This window comes from Trichechus manatus, unplaced genomic scaffold, assembly GCF_000243295.1.
Source record: "Trichechus manatus latirostris isolate Lorelei unplaced genomic scaffold, TriManLat1.0 scaffold00008, whole genome shotgun sequence".
Lineage (NCBI taxonomy): Eukaryota > Metazoa > Chordata > Mammalia > Sirenia > Trichechidae > Trichechus > Trichechus manatus.
Genome location: NW_004443944.1, coordinates 26,494,152 through 26,508,775, shown reverse-complemented (window position 1 = coordinate 26,508,775; position 14,624 = coordinate 26,494,152). Strand labels below are relative to the sequence as shown.

At 38.4% G+C, this 14,624-nt stretch overlaps 1 protein-coding gene across 2 annotated transcripts in view; it reads left to right on the top strand.

Annotated features, from left to right (window-relative positions):
* The window catches only part of CTNNBL1 (catenin beta like 1), a 185,394-nt gene that overhangs the window by 20,441 nt on the left and 150,329 nt on the right, over window positions 1-14,624 (top strand). The window lies entirely within an intron of this gene.

The window sequence follows — 14,624 nt, the reverse complement described above, 5'->3', positions numbered from 1 at the left end:
ACAAATGTTGCCCTATGACAATGGTTAACAATCTCACAACACATCAGCAATATCCTTACTCAACCTTGGGTTCCCTATCACCAGCTTCCTTTGTCCCCTTCTGCCTTCTGGCCCTTGTCACTGGACTACTGTACCTCGTTATAGACTGTGAGTTTCTTAAGGGCAGTCACCAGGTCAGTGTTTGCCGTAAAGTAGCTGCTCAGTACATGTCTCTTAACTGAAGAAAGGAAAGAATGAGTAGATGAATGAAAGCAACAATGAGTAAATTATTGGGTGGCTGAATTTAGATCTCTTCCAGGTATCTTTTTATGCTGAGACTTGACATCTCCTAGTTGTCTTCTTCTTGCTTCTTTCTTGATGGGGAGTATATAAAGCTGCGTTTGTGAATGGTAGTAGACCTGGTAATAAGACCAGGGCTTCCAACTAGTTCATTTTAGTTTGAACCCCTGCTGAGAATTTGCATTTCCATCCCAAATATACTGAATTAGAATCTACAGTTTAACAAAATCCCCAGGTGAGTCTTATGTATAACTTCCTGGGAACTTGTTAGAAAATGCAAATTCTCAGCAGGGAACTTGTTAGGAATGCAAATTCTCAGTAGGAGTTTGAAGCCCTGTAGGAAAAACTAGGTTGGGTGAAACTTACTTTAAATAGCATATCATGTTCATAAAGGCTCTGTTCTATAACTAGTCACCTGAGAGTTGTTGGACCTATGTTTTAAAGACTAGGTTGTCTCTGACTCTAAATCAAGAGATTGATTCATTCATTTATTCACCAAAGATTTGCTGAAAGTCTACTGTGGACCATAACTGCTGTTTTTGCTTTACCTAGCCTTATATGCAAAAAGTAAAGAGATAATACAGAACAGTGGGATTAGTTTTCATTTTGTTTTGGTTGTACCTAGCATGTCCATTTCCGTTTGATTTTTTTTCTTATTTAACATTTAGTGAATACTTTTTGTGGATTACATGGGAGAAAGATGTGGCAGTCTGCTTCCATAGAGATTTACAGCCTTGGAAACCCTATGGGGAAACCCTATGGGAAAAGAGCTAGACTGTGAATTTTTTTTTTTTTTTTTTTAATTGTACTTCAGGTGAAGGCTGACAGCAGTGGTTTTTGTGTGTTTTTTTTTGGATTAGGCATGTCTCCATTATTATCTCACAACATTATGGGGGCTTTTACCAATGATGAAGCTAAGGCTGAGAAGGTGGTGATTTGCTCAGGGTCACACACTGGTAACAACATACCCAAGTGTCTGACTACCAAGTCCATTCTCCTCTCACTGCACCCTGCTTTCCTGTTAATGGGACTATTTTAGCATCAATTTCTTACGTGTTTTATGTTTTGCACAGGCCTAGTGTTGCCAGGTGGAAATCCCAGGTTCTGCTCGGTGTGACTCATTCAGCTAATAAACGAGAGACTGAGGTGGGAGAGTAGAAAGGCACCTTTATTTTGTCGCACAAGGAAAGGAAACAGTCAGGGCTGCTGCCACCAAGACTGTTCAGTGAGGGCGAGGGGAAAGGTTACTTTTAAGGAGTGTACAAGTAGGTAGTTCATACAAGTTACATCAGCAACGTTCTTAATCATACTACACAGGCATAATGGGGTTTACGTATAACTTCATGCATTGCCAAGATTTTAAAGTTATGGGGCATGCCAGGCAAAGGAGCCAGGATTCTAATGCAGAGTTCTGGGGTGAGGCAAGCAAGCTGCTTGAGGCAGTGGAATTTTCCGCAGCCTGGGGACCTCTGTCTTGCTAGGACACATGTGGATTTCTAAACCAGAAAGTAATAGAGCTGCTAACAGTTCACTTGGGCTTAAGGAGTATCAGGAAACAGATCTGTAGTAAGCACAGAAACCAGTTAAGGCAAGATGATTTCCCAGTCACATAGGGTTGGTATGATGTAGTGGAAAGAGCAGGAGCTTTAGGCTTAGACTGACTGGCAGTGTTTGAATCCCATCTCCACCATTTTCTCGCTCTTTGACCTTAGGCAATTTACTAAGCAAGCCACCTGAACCAAGTTTCCTCACTTGTAACATTGTTACACTGTTACTTTGTGACATTTCTGGCTTTTTAAGGAAGTGCCATATCATTTTCCAAAATGGTTATACCATTTTACATCCCCACCAGAAGTGCATAAGAGTTCCAGTCTTCCCACAGCCTCTCCAACATTTGTTATTTTCTGTTTTTCTGATTCACGCCAGTAATGTCCGTATGAGATGGTATCTCATTGACATTTTGATTTGCGTTTCTCTGATGGCTAGTGATGGAGAGCATTTCCTCATGTGTCTGTTAGCTGCCTGAATGTCTTCTTTGGCGAAGTGTCTGTTTGTATCCTTTGCCCATTTTTTAATTGGATCATTTGTCTTTTTATAGAGGTTTTGGATTTTCCTATAGATTTTAGACTTTTGTCAAGTTTGTCATGGCCAAAATTTTTTTCCCAATCTGTAGGTTCTCTTTTTACTCTTTTAGTGAAGTGTTTTGATGAGCATAAGTATTTAATTTTTAGAAGATCCCAGTTATGTAGCTTATCTTCTGCTGTTTGTGTATTGTTAATTATGGTTTGTATCCTGTTTATGCCGTGTGTTAGGGCCTCTAGCATTGACCCTCTTTTTTTCTTCTATGATCTTTATACTTTTTGGTTTTATATTTAGGTCTTTGATCCATTTTGAATTAGTTTTTGTGTATGGTGTGATGTGTGGTCCTGTTTCATTTTTTTTTACAGCTGGACATCAAGTTTTCCCAGCACCATTTGTTAAAAAGACTGTGTTTTCCTCATTTAATGGACTTTGGGCCTTTGTTGAAGAGCAGGTGACCGTAGGTGGATGGATTTACATCTGGGTTCTTGATTCTGTTCCATTGGTCAATGTGTGTGTGTTGTTGTACCAGTACCAGGCTGTTTTGACTACCGTAGTTGTATAGTAGGTTCTGAGGTCAGATAGTGTGAGGCCTCCTACTTTATTCTTGTCTTTCAAGAGTGCTTTACTTATTCAAGGCTTCTTCCTTTCCCATATAAAGTTAATGATGAGTTTTTCCATCTTGTTGAAGAATGCTCGTGGTGTTTGGATCGGGATTGCATTGTATTTGTAGATTGCTTTGGGTAAAGTTGACATTTTCACAATGTTGAATCTACCTGTATGTGAGCATGGTATGTTTTCCCATTTATGTAGGCCTCTTTTGGTTTCTTGCAGTAGTGTTTTGTAGTTTTCTTTGTATAGGTCTTTTACCTACCTGGTTTGATTTGTTCCTAATTACGTTTTAAGAGGCTGTTATAAATGATACTGCTTTCCTGATCTCCTTTTCATAGTTCTCTTTATTGGTGCATAGGAATCCAACTGATTTTTGTATGTTTATCTTGTATCCTGCTACTCTGCTAAATTTTTCTATTAGTTTCAGTAGTTTTCTTACAGAGTCTTTTGGGTTCTCTATGTATAATACCATATTACCTGTGAATAGGGATAGTTTTACTTCTTCCTTACCAATTTGGATGCCCATTCTTTCTTTTTCTTGTCTTGTTGCTCTAGCTAGGACTTGCAGCACAATGTTAAATAGGAGTGGTGATAAAGGGCATCTTTGTCTTGTTCCCTGTTCTCAAGGTGAATGCTTTCAGCCTCTCTCTGTTGAGAATGATGTTGACTGTTGGTTTTGTATAGCAGCCCTTTATTATGTTGAGAAATTTCCCTTCTGTTCCTATTTTATTGAGAGTTTTTATTAGGAATGAGTGTTGAACTTTATTGAATGCCTTTTCTGCATTGATTGATATGATCATGTGATTCTTTTGTTTTTTTTATGTGGTGGATTATGTTGATTAATTTTCTAATGTTGAACTGTTCTTGCAATGTTGAACCATTCTTGCATATGTTTTTAGATATTTTTTAAAGACAACCAATTAAGTTTTTTTGATACCCTAAGCCTGCCAAGCTTCAAAGAAACCTTTTAAAAAGGTTAATGGTGGTGGTTCAGAACAATTATTTTTCTTCTATTTTTTATTTTCTTCTATGTGACACGTATTTATCTTACTCTTAGTAGAGTTCCTTTTTGCCCAACAGGGTATGCATTTTGCCTTAGCTAGTGTACTAGATACTCCTGCTTGGAAATTATCCTAAAATGCTTTAGTTCTTGAAGTGAACAGTTATTAGTTTAAGCCCACTTTGAAATCAGTATCATAGCCTCCTTCAGAGAGTGCTGTTGTGGTGGGGATAGAGTTTACAGGCAAATTTGTAGGTGGGCAGGAGAGAAGTGAGCTGCCAGATAATTCCTTTTGATAATATTCCACATGGCCAGGTGGTCAGTGTTCTCCCTATTGTTTTCTAGGTGGAAGAAGTTTTTTTATTTTTTTTTTTAAATTGTACTTTAGATGAAGATTTACAGAACAAATAGTTTCTCATTAAACAGTTAGTACACGTATTGTTTTGTGACAATGGTTAACAACTCTATGACTTGTCAACACTGTCCCTTCTCAACCTTGGGTTCCCTATTACCAGCTTTCCTGTCCTCTCCTGCCTTCTAGTCCTTGTCCCTGGACTGTTGTGCCCCATTAGTCTCTGTCTAATCTTTGGCTGAACGGTGAACCTGGGGAGTGGCTTCATTACTGAGCTAAAAGGGTGTCCGGGGGCCATACTCTTGGGGTTTCTCCAGTCTCTGTCACGCCAGTAAGTCTGGTCCTTTTTTTGTAAGTTAGAATTTTGTTCTATGTTTTTTTCCAGCTCTGTCCAGGACCCTCTATTGTGATGCCTATCAGAGCAGTTAGTGGTGGTAGCTGGGCACCATCTAGTTGTACTGGACTCAATCTGGTGGAGGCCATGGTAGTTGTGGTCCATTAGTCCTTTGGACTAATCTTTCCCTTGTATCTTGTTTGGAAGAAGTATTTCTAACACTGAATTGTCTCATCTGAGAATAACTCATCTACCATTCTTGTCTTTATTGGCAGTGGAGTTATTTTGTTAACTTTAGTGGTTTTTAAAGCTTCTAGAAATAGTAAAACCTTTGAGTTGAGGAAAATAAAGTGCATCTTAGACAAAAGCAGACAAGAAACCATCTTTTTCCATTGTCTTTGATGGTCTCATCAACAGGCATGTATCGAGGCCGTAACACCAGATACTTCATTTAAGCTGAGAGAGAGAGAGGTAAATCAGCACTCAGGTGCTGGAAAGTATATTATATAATCCTGCTACCTTTTCAGATTCTGAAGTATTACCTATAATGTTGAAAAATATTCTTTTTAACAAGATACTGAGGGTAAAGTTCTATGTGAGTTCTATCTTCCTTGAAAGAAATGTGGCAGCTATTGTGTAACAGACATATGTGGATAAGTTTTAAGCTTTAAAAGAAATAATGGTGATAGCTCTAAGGTCTTAAGCTCCTGAGAATTTAACCATCTCAGGACCCTTAAGGAATTAATGAGCAACTGAAAGACTCAGCTCTTGTAAGTGAATAAAATGATTTCCGGTTCTCACTTATTCAGTCCTGGGTCATTCATTCCCCCCTTCTCATTTTCTCAAAACATCTTTACTTTTTTCTTTCCTATCTGTCCTCCTGCTAGTATATGCTGTCCCCCCCCCCAACTCCCCAACTGCTGCTCCTGTTTGGAAGAGGAATGCAGCTTTGTCTTAGCGGTGAACTCTAAGGCAACTTACAGAAAAAAGTAATTAAAGATTTCCTTGCCCCCCTTTAGTCTTAATGAAATCATCTATTGCTAGAGGCAATACTCCACTAGCTGGAGACTTCACTGTCAGCATAATTACATGTAACAGGTATACAGTGTAACTTGCAAAACCACTGTGTGTATGTGCTGGTTGCTGAATGCATACTCCCCTTCCAACCCACTGACATGTACTTACAAAGTATCTTAGCCTTTGTGTCACCCTAAATGGTAAAGTGAATTCATTGTATCTGAGCCTTGGTTTAAAACTATAAATAATTTTAAATCGCTTTTTCATATTAATTTGTTATTTAATGTTGAAAGGTTTAGAGTGGACTGGTGTTAATGGTAGGTGCCCTGGGTTTAGTTCAGATTCCCCAGATGATGTGGGGAAGGAAGTTCTTACTGAAATCTCCACATAGACGGATGGCACTAAGCTCTTCTGAGTAGCGAAATTCCAAACTTGCAAGGAGCAACTGCAGAAAGGACTCAATGTGGCTTAAGGCATGGGCAGAAAAGTACCAGAAGGAATTTTAATATTGGTTGAAAGATGATGGCAACAGGGAGAGGTGATACAAATTATACCTTTAAGATGATAGTTTCTGAGGTTATGACTAAGGAGAGCAGTCTGAAGTTGGGTTCCAGGCCCAGTTCTGTGCTTCAGGCTCAAGTCTTCTCACTTATCTGGGTCTCAGTTTACTTATCTGTAAATTAAGGGGTTAGGCTAAATTCTTTGTTTGAGTCTGAGTTTTACCTTGCTTACTCTCAGAATTTCACTTGGTGCTACCATTAGAAAGTGTAGTAAGCTATGTATGAAATATAGCCCAGTGTGGCATGAAGTGATTGAATATGTAGGTGTAGAACAAATGAATTCTGTCTGGCTGCAGTCATTTTAATGGCCTAAGGAACTCTGAGAATTTGTAGGCAATTGTATATATTTGTTAATATTTACTTATGATTCCTGGGTACTTCTTTGGTTTAGCTGTCCTCTCCCGTTGGATTATGATGCCTTCCTTATCCCCAGTCTAATGTGGAAGCCCGTCCTGTGGTCCTGTTGTTCCCTGTGCATACTTCAGCCACAGTACTAAGCCAGAAGGTTCAGTAATCCTCCATTCACTTGTCTGTGTTGTGCTTCTTAACAGATGGAAAGTGCCTTGAGGACAAGAACAGGCCTGTTTTTTTAAACCTTGTATTCCTAGCTTCTAGCCTATGTGGGTACTTAGTAAGAGTGCGCTGTAAATTCAACAAGGGCAATTCTCTTCTCTCTTGTCTCCCCATCATGTTCACGGGGATCCATGTACTTAACACTCATGGGTTATTTATCAGGTGGGATTTGTCTTAATTTTTTAGTGTAATAATCTTAGAAAATGTTAGAAAAGATTTACTTCTGTTTGAAAGAAGATATGATCTGTAGAGAGAAAGGTTTTGTTTTGGTTTGGTTTTTTATCCTGCATTTGTTCATGGCCGGTATTTATAAAACTTTAAAACCTGTCAACAGGATAGATAAAATAAATTATTTCTTAAATTAAAAAATGTGGTAAATTATTTTGAATAACAACCAGTGAAGAGATAGTTGTCATTTAAGTTGGTTTAAGACTCAGATATTAAATGTCAGGATCTTAGAAGTTCATAGAGTCCAGCCAGAGGGTCCTGTTGACAGCAGTGACACATAATTCAGATTCTGAATTATGAATCATTCAGCTTTTTCTGTTTTGTTCAGTTTAATGGATATATGTGTGCTAATATGTATGGAGCCAAAGTCTATAGCTCATTGATTTAGCAGCATGGGTTAAGTGCCTGCTATGAGCCGGGCACTGTTAGGTGCTGAGGTGTTGGGAGCAAGGGTCAGTCCCAGGGTTCTACCCTTGAGGACCTAACTCATGATTTAGTAGAGGAGATGGAAATTTATAACGCATTTATTGTGTGCTAATAGAGATCTTATATACTGCTGAGGTCTAGAGGGGGTGACATTTGAGCTGGGGCTTAAGGATAAGTAGAATTTCTCTAACTGGAATGAAGGCAGAAGGAAGGTGATGCTTTGCCATTCTTGGTAGCATGCGTGCATCTACCTCATTCCAAGGCATCTGTTTAAATAATTGAAGGACTCCTGGGTCCCTCCCCAAATCATCTCTGGTTTTCTCACTGATTTTTCCTATAGCAAGGTTTCCAGACCCTTTCCTATCCTGCTCATGCATTCTCTAGTTTGTAATGTCTCTCTTAAAGTGCAGTGGCTAGCTTAGTGCTGTGGGACTGTGGCTACATTGGATGTTATGCTTCTAATACCAGTATACCAGTTGCTGTGGAGTTGATTCTGACTCATGGCAACCCCATATGTGTCAGGGTAGAACTGTGCTCCATAAGGTTTTCAGTGGCCAAATTTTCAGAAATAGATTGCCAGGCCTTTTTTCTGAGGTGCCTCTGGGGTGAACCCAAACCTCCAACCTTATGGTTAGCAGCGGAGCCTGTTAACTATTTGCACCACCCAGGGACTCTAATACCAAGATACCAATTGTCACTGAGTTGATTCTGACTCCTGGTAACCCTATGTATTGTAGAGTAGAACGGTGCTCCATAGTGTTTTCATGGCTGTGACCTTTCGAAAGCAGATCGCCAGGCCTTTTTTCCAGAAGTGCACTGCAATAGGACTCTAATAGTGCATCCTTTACGTGCATTATTTAAAAAAAAAAAAAGTAAGATTGATCATGCTGTTGACTCATTGAATTTGAGATTTATTAAAACTCTCAGCTCTTTTCTGAATGAACTGTTTTTGAGCTACATTTCTTCTAGGAAGTACTTTATAATTTGATATTTTGGATTTAAACAGAGAACTCTACACTGCTCACACTCTCTGGGTTCAGCAAGTTATGGATCTATTTATCTGTAGTATCATTCACCTACATTTCTTCTTCTGTTAATTTGAATAACTTTGTGAAAGATCTTGTTGATATAAGATAACCCTATAAGCATTGTAACCCTTAACTGTAATCAGCATACCAGTATCAAGGGATCACAGCCTGTTGGGCATTGCTTGATCTGCATGCTCCACTGCTAGCTCGTAGTGATCTCCTTTTTTTCACCTAAGTGTATGTATACCATTCGTTTTGCCAAATTTACTTCAGATCTCTTTTTAAGAAATAAAATATTATAAATTCAACTGAAGTCTCCTGTGTGGTGGTGGTGTTAGGTGCCATTGAGTTTGTTCTGACTCATAGCAACCCTGTGTACAACAGAACAAAAACACTGCCTGGTCCTGTGCTATCCTCAAAATCATTGCTGTTTGAGCCTGTTGTTGCAGCCACTGTGTCAGTCTGTTTTGTTGAGAGTCTTTCGCTTTTTTGCTGACCCTCTACTTTACCTAGCACGATGTACTTCTGCAATGACTCGTCCCTCCTGATAACATGTCCAAAGTGTGTAAGACGAAGTCTCACCACCCTCGCTTCTAAGGAGCATTGTGGCTGTACTTCTTCCAAGACAGATTTGTTCGTTCTTCTGGCAGCCCGTGGTACATTCAGTATTCTTTGCCAACACCATAATTCAAATGCATGAGTTCTTCTTTGGTCTTCTTTATGTGTTGTCCAGCTTTCACATGTTTATGAGGCAATGGAAAATACCATGCTGTTATGGATTGAATTGTGTCCCCCAAAAATGTGTGTCAACTTGGATAGGCCATGGTTCCCAGTATTGTCTGGTTGTCCACCGTTTTTGATCTGATATGATTAACCTACGTGTTACAAATCCTAACCTCTATGTGGTGGTGTAGTGGTTAAGAGCTTGACTGCTAACCAAAACATTGGCAGTTCGAATCCACCAACCGCTCCTCGAAACCCTATGGAATCGACTTGACAGCAACAGGATGATGTTAATGAAGAAGGATTAGAGGCAGTTATGTTAATGAGGCAAGACTCAGTCTACAGGATTAGGTTGTATCTTGAGTCGATCTCTTTTGAGATATAAAAGAGAGGCGAACAGAGAGGAGAGGGACCTCATATCACCAAGAAAGAAGAGCCAGGAGAAGAGCACATAATTAAGACCCGGGTGCCTGCGCTGAGAAAGTCCTAGACCAGGGAAAGATTGATGACAGGGACCTTCCCCCAGAGCCGACAGAGAGAAAAGCCTTCCCTTGGAGCTGCTGCCCTGAATTCAGACTTCTAGCCTCCTAAACTGTGAGAGAATAAATTTCTTGTTTCTTAAAGCCATTCACTTGTGGCATTTCAGTTATAGGAGCACAAGATAACTAAAACACATGACTTGGGTTAGGTGTACCTTAGTCCTCAAAGTGACATCTTTGCTTTTGAACACTTTAAAGAGGTCTTCTGCAGCAGATTTGCCAAATACAATACGTTGCATGATTTCTTGACTGCTGCTTCCATGAACATTGATTGTGGATCCAAGTAAAATGAAATTCTTGACAACTTCAGTATTTTCTATGATGTTGCTTGCTGGTCCAGTTGTGAGGATTTTTGTTTTCTTTGTGTTGAGGTGTAATCCATACTGAAGGCTTTCGTCTTTGATCTTCATCATTCATCAGTAAGTGCTTCAAGTCCTCTTCACTTTCAGTAAGCAAGATTGTGTCATCTGCATATCACATTCAACTGTGTGGATCATAACAAATTAAGGATAACATTGCAAAGAACGGGAATTACAGAACACTTAATTGTGCTCATGCATAATCTGTGCATAGACCAAGAGGCAGTCAGTCATTCAAACAGAACAAGGGTGTACTGCCTCGTTTAAAATCATGAAATGTGTGTATCAGGGTTGTATCCTTTCACCATACTTATTCAATCTGTATGCTGAGTAAGTAGTCCGAGAAGCTGGACTATATGAAGAACCAGGCATCAGGATTGTGTGCCCCCCTCCCCCAAATCCCATTTCTCCTTGCCCTCCTTAGAAGCAATCACTATCTTGATTTGGTGATTATTATTCCTATGCATGTTTTTTAGTTAGTTTATTCTTACAAATGTGTGTATCCATTAAAAGAAATGAATTTTTCTTTTTTTTTTTTAAAGTAAATAGGGGTTCTCCTTGTGCATATGTGTGAGAATTTCTGAAATGTGTACATATACCGAGGAGTGGAATTGCTGGAATAATCATGGACTATAAGCCCTAGTGGCACAGTGGTTAAGAGCCATGGCTGCTAACCAAAAGGTCAGCAGTTCAAATCCACCAGCTGCTCCTTGGAAACCCTATGGGACAGTTCTACTCTGTCCTTTAGGGTCGCTATGAGTCAGAATTGACTCGATGGTAATGGGTTTGTTTGGTTTGGTTTATATGCATCTTCAGTGTTATTAAGTATTACCAAATAGCTGTGTACTCACACTCTCATAGAAAGTTTTAACAATTCCTGTTTCTCCAACCAACACTTGGTATTGTGAAAAAAAATTTTTTCCCATTCTGATGGTATCTTGTGGTTTTAATGTGCATTTCTCTGATTTCTAATGAAGTTAGGCCCCTTTTTATATGCTTATGGGCTGTTTAGTATTTTTTCTTTAGTGATCATCTGCTTATTATCCTTTGTCAAAAGCTAGTTTTAAGTAACTTGTAAAAGTCTGTTGTATATATAGGACTTCACAGTTTGCAATCATTAAGAAAAATTGAATTCTGGGCTCTGTTTTCTTTCCCAAATGCTGTATCTTTATCTTATTTAATCGTGCTATTCCTTTATCTTATGAAGGACAACCCTGTGAGGTAGTGGGGCAGAGGCACAGCATTTTTGTAAATGTAGTGCTGGTAAATCAAATAACTTATCTAACGTCACATGATTCTTCAGTGATTCACTCAAACCCAGATTTTTCTGATTATTGGTCCCATGGTGTTTGCACTGTATTTAAGGTTACTTCTTTTAAGTCAGCGCAATTCTGTTATTGTTGTTGGATTGATGTCTGATATTCCCTTCAGCACCTAACAGAGTGATACTCAGGTTCCATTAGCTCAGTAAACACTTCCTGAATGAATGACTGATGATAGTGGTTCTAGAGAGCTGACAAAAAAAATGTTCATAATAAGTCTGTTAAAATGGAGATAGTTTACCTTCCAATGATTTTACAAGTATCTGCTTCTGTTAGCTGTGATAGATAAAGAAACCAAATCAATATTCAGTTTTCTGATGTAGCTGCAGAGTTAATCAGAGAAGATGTCAAAGTAAATCATGGCGGTGAAAGTATAGTTTGTACTTCTAAAAAGAAATCTGCACACTCTTTCGAGGTGAGGTGAATATATTCAGGCTTTACAAAGGGGAATAAGAATTTTTTTTGGGGTAGGAAAAATTGATTAAATAGAATTTTCATGACTGGTGATTTAAATCATAAATCTTATCCGTCTTGTCATACAATCAGATTATAGATTATAAGTGAGACTGTTGATAATTTTGATTTTTAATACCTTGGCACCCCTCCTCACCACCCACTGTGGAAATTACTAAAAAACTCACTTTCTCCAGTACTTACTGTGGTCTCAGTATCTGGAATTTTTTTAAAATTGGGAATTAAGTAAATGGGGGTTCTGTTTCATATTTAGCAATGACTTTGCTTTGGAATCTTGAGGTATTCTTGCTAACTTTTTGCTTCCAGAAAAAAAGGTAGCAGATTGCTATAATTCATTATTTTTTTTTGATCTTTACTCTTGCAACTTTTGGAAAAGCATGATTATACATAAATATCTGAAATTTTCACTCAGGTATTTTCCAAAAATATGATGATAATCCCCTACATTGGTATAGTGCTTTTTTAGTTTCATAGGGCTCCTTTGTAAGGCGTTTCGTTTAATCCTCAGAGCAACCGTTTTGAGATGGGTGGAATTTTCGGGCTCTGATTATTTTAATCCCTAATTATGAACTTTGGCTGAGGGTAGTTGCAGCTTTTTGAGTTCTGGTGCCTTAAGCAAATTTGCAAGGAAGCCTTGATGTTAACTTTGGCAGGTTTCGTGCCTGCAAATATTGATTGAGCCAGAAGTCCTAGTTGTAAAATGTCACCAGTAAATGTGCAGCCAGCAAAGGCAAGGGAAAACTCATTACTGCAGCTCATCTGTAACTTCTTGGTCAGGCCACTCACTACCATCTGGTAAAAATGAATGTTTGAAAACTTCCTTTTATTCTGACAAAAGATAATCAAGAGGGGTTAACAGCAGATGATTTCTGAGCATTTCAGATTGGTTAGACCCATCAGTCCACAAGCTTGGGTTTGTGACATTGCATCTGCTGATTATCTCAAGAGATATCAGAAAGCTTTAAAATGATGAAATTCCAAAATAATGGTAGGAAGGGATTTAATTAGGTATATACCTCCTTTTCTCCCCTGTGTTGCACCCTCCTCCTCCAGTATTGAAGTTGTTTATTCTGAAAAAGAAAAGGCAGTGGGATTGGAAGAAATAAATAAGATTACTGTCTTGAAATAATCTAAAAAGTTTTTTTTTTTTTTTTTTTTTTTTTAATGTGAGAGAGGGACTAGACCTTAGACTTACTTTATATGACTTCAAAGAGAAGGATTAGGGACCAGGGAAGGAAATTGTAAATTGAAAGGTTTCTGCTCAATTGAATCAACTCGGACTGAGTGATGGAAAGATGGAGGGTACACAGTTTAGTGAAGGAGGTAAGTTTGTGGTCACCAGAGGTGTTAGGAAAGCCGCAGGCTATGCCTGGCAGAGATATTTTAAAGGGGATTCAAACCTCAGATAGGTAATTGGATTAGATCAAAGTTTCCTAATCTGGACTGTTGACCTTTAGTGCCTCAGAATTATTGCAAGAGGTTGTGGATCCAAATGTATGCAAGCATTTTCTGTAGAATGAATACATAATCTTTCTCATGTAAATGTTGGGGTTAAAAATACAAATTCAGGGAGCAGTATTACCAAATACATAATGTAATTTATTTATTTGTTGTTATTGTGTCTTTTCTCAGTCGTTGGATGCTAAAAAGTGCAGCTGGAGAGGGGAGGGTCCTGCCAAATATTTTAACATTAAAAAGGGGTCCTCATTTTAAAATGTAATGATTAATGGTCAAGGAAGGCCCTTTCCAAACTTGTGGTTCTTTGATTTGGAATCATATATGTCAAAGAGAGGTAGGGAGCTGTGTGTACTGTCTTCTATGGGCGAAACTGTAGTTGGCCTTTTAGAAACATCATTTTTTTACATGCATACGTGTGTATGTACATAAATGTCTGTATGAAAATGGTATTGTTTCCAGTTTATAGACTGAGAAAACTCAAGCCTAGAAATGGTAAGTTACTTTTCAGGACTGGCAAATAGAGAGGCCAAGATTTGAATTGAGGAAAATCTGACTCCATAACTCTCTATTTTGTTTATTTATTTATTTACTTGTCATGTCTTCAACATCCCCTTATTCTTTTCTTTCCAACCAGTCTTGAGTTAATACGGAGAAGAAGCACAGTATTGGGAATTAGGAGCCTTGTATTCTTGCCAAGTTTATAATCTGACTGTGTGAGCACAGGCAAGTTGCTTAAACACATTGGGCTCTGATTTCCCTATTTATATAAAGAGAAGGATAAACTAGATTATCTCTTTCTTCTAGCTTCAATTTCTGAGTCTTTTCCATCAGATTATCTCTTTCTTCTAACTTCAATTTCTGAGTCTTTTCCGTTGTTTGATATTTAGGAAACAGCACTTATATACCTTAGTTGGAAGAACCTTTTCTGAAGTTATCTGAGTCGATCATGCTACGTGAGGAATTCCTGACTTATAAGACTATAGAAGGTTTCCTTTGCCTTTTTCCATTTCCTTAATAGAATTGGACATCTTTTTCTACCATTAACGTACCCTTTATGAATTACTCCTTTTTTAGCCAGGAGTCTTGGTGTGTTGAGCTATTTAAACCCCCCCCCCCAACAAATTTACACTGTTATATCCTGTTACAAATATGCTTTTCGCATTAATAATGGCACTCTGTGTTTTCATAATTTATCATAATGATGCCATTATTGTTTATTATAGAAGTCCCTCCCCCTCCCCCAAGTCTAATTGAGGTTAAG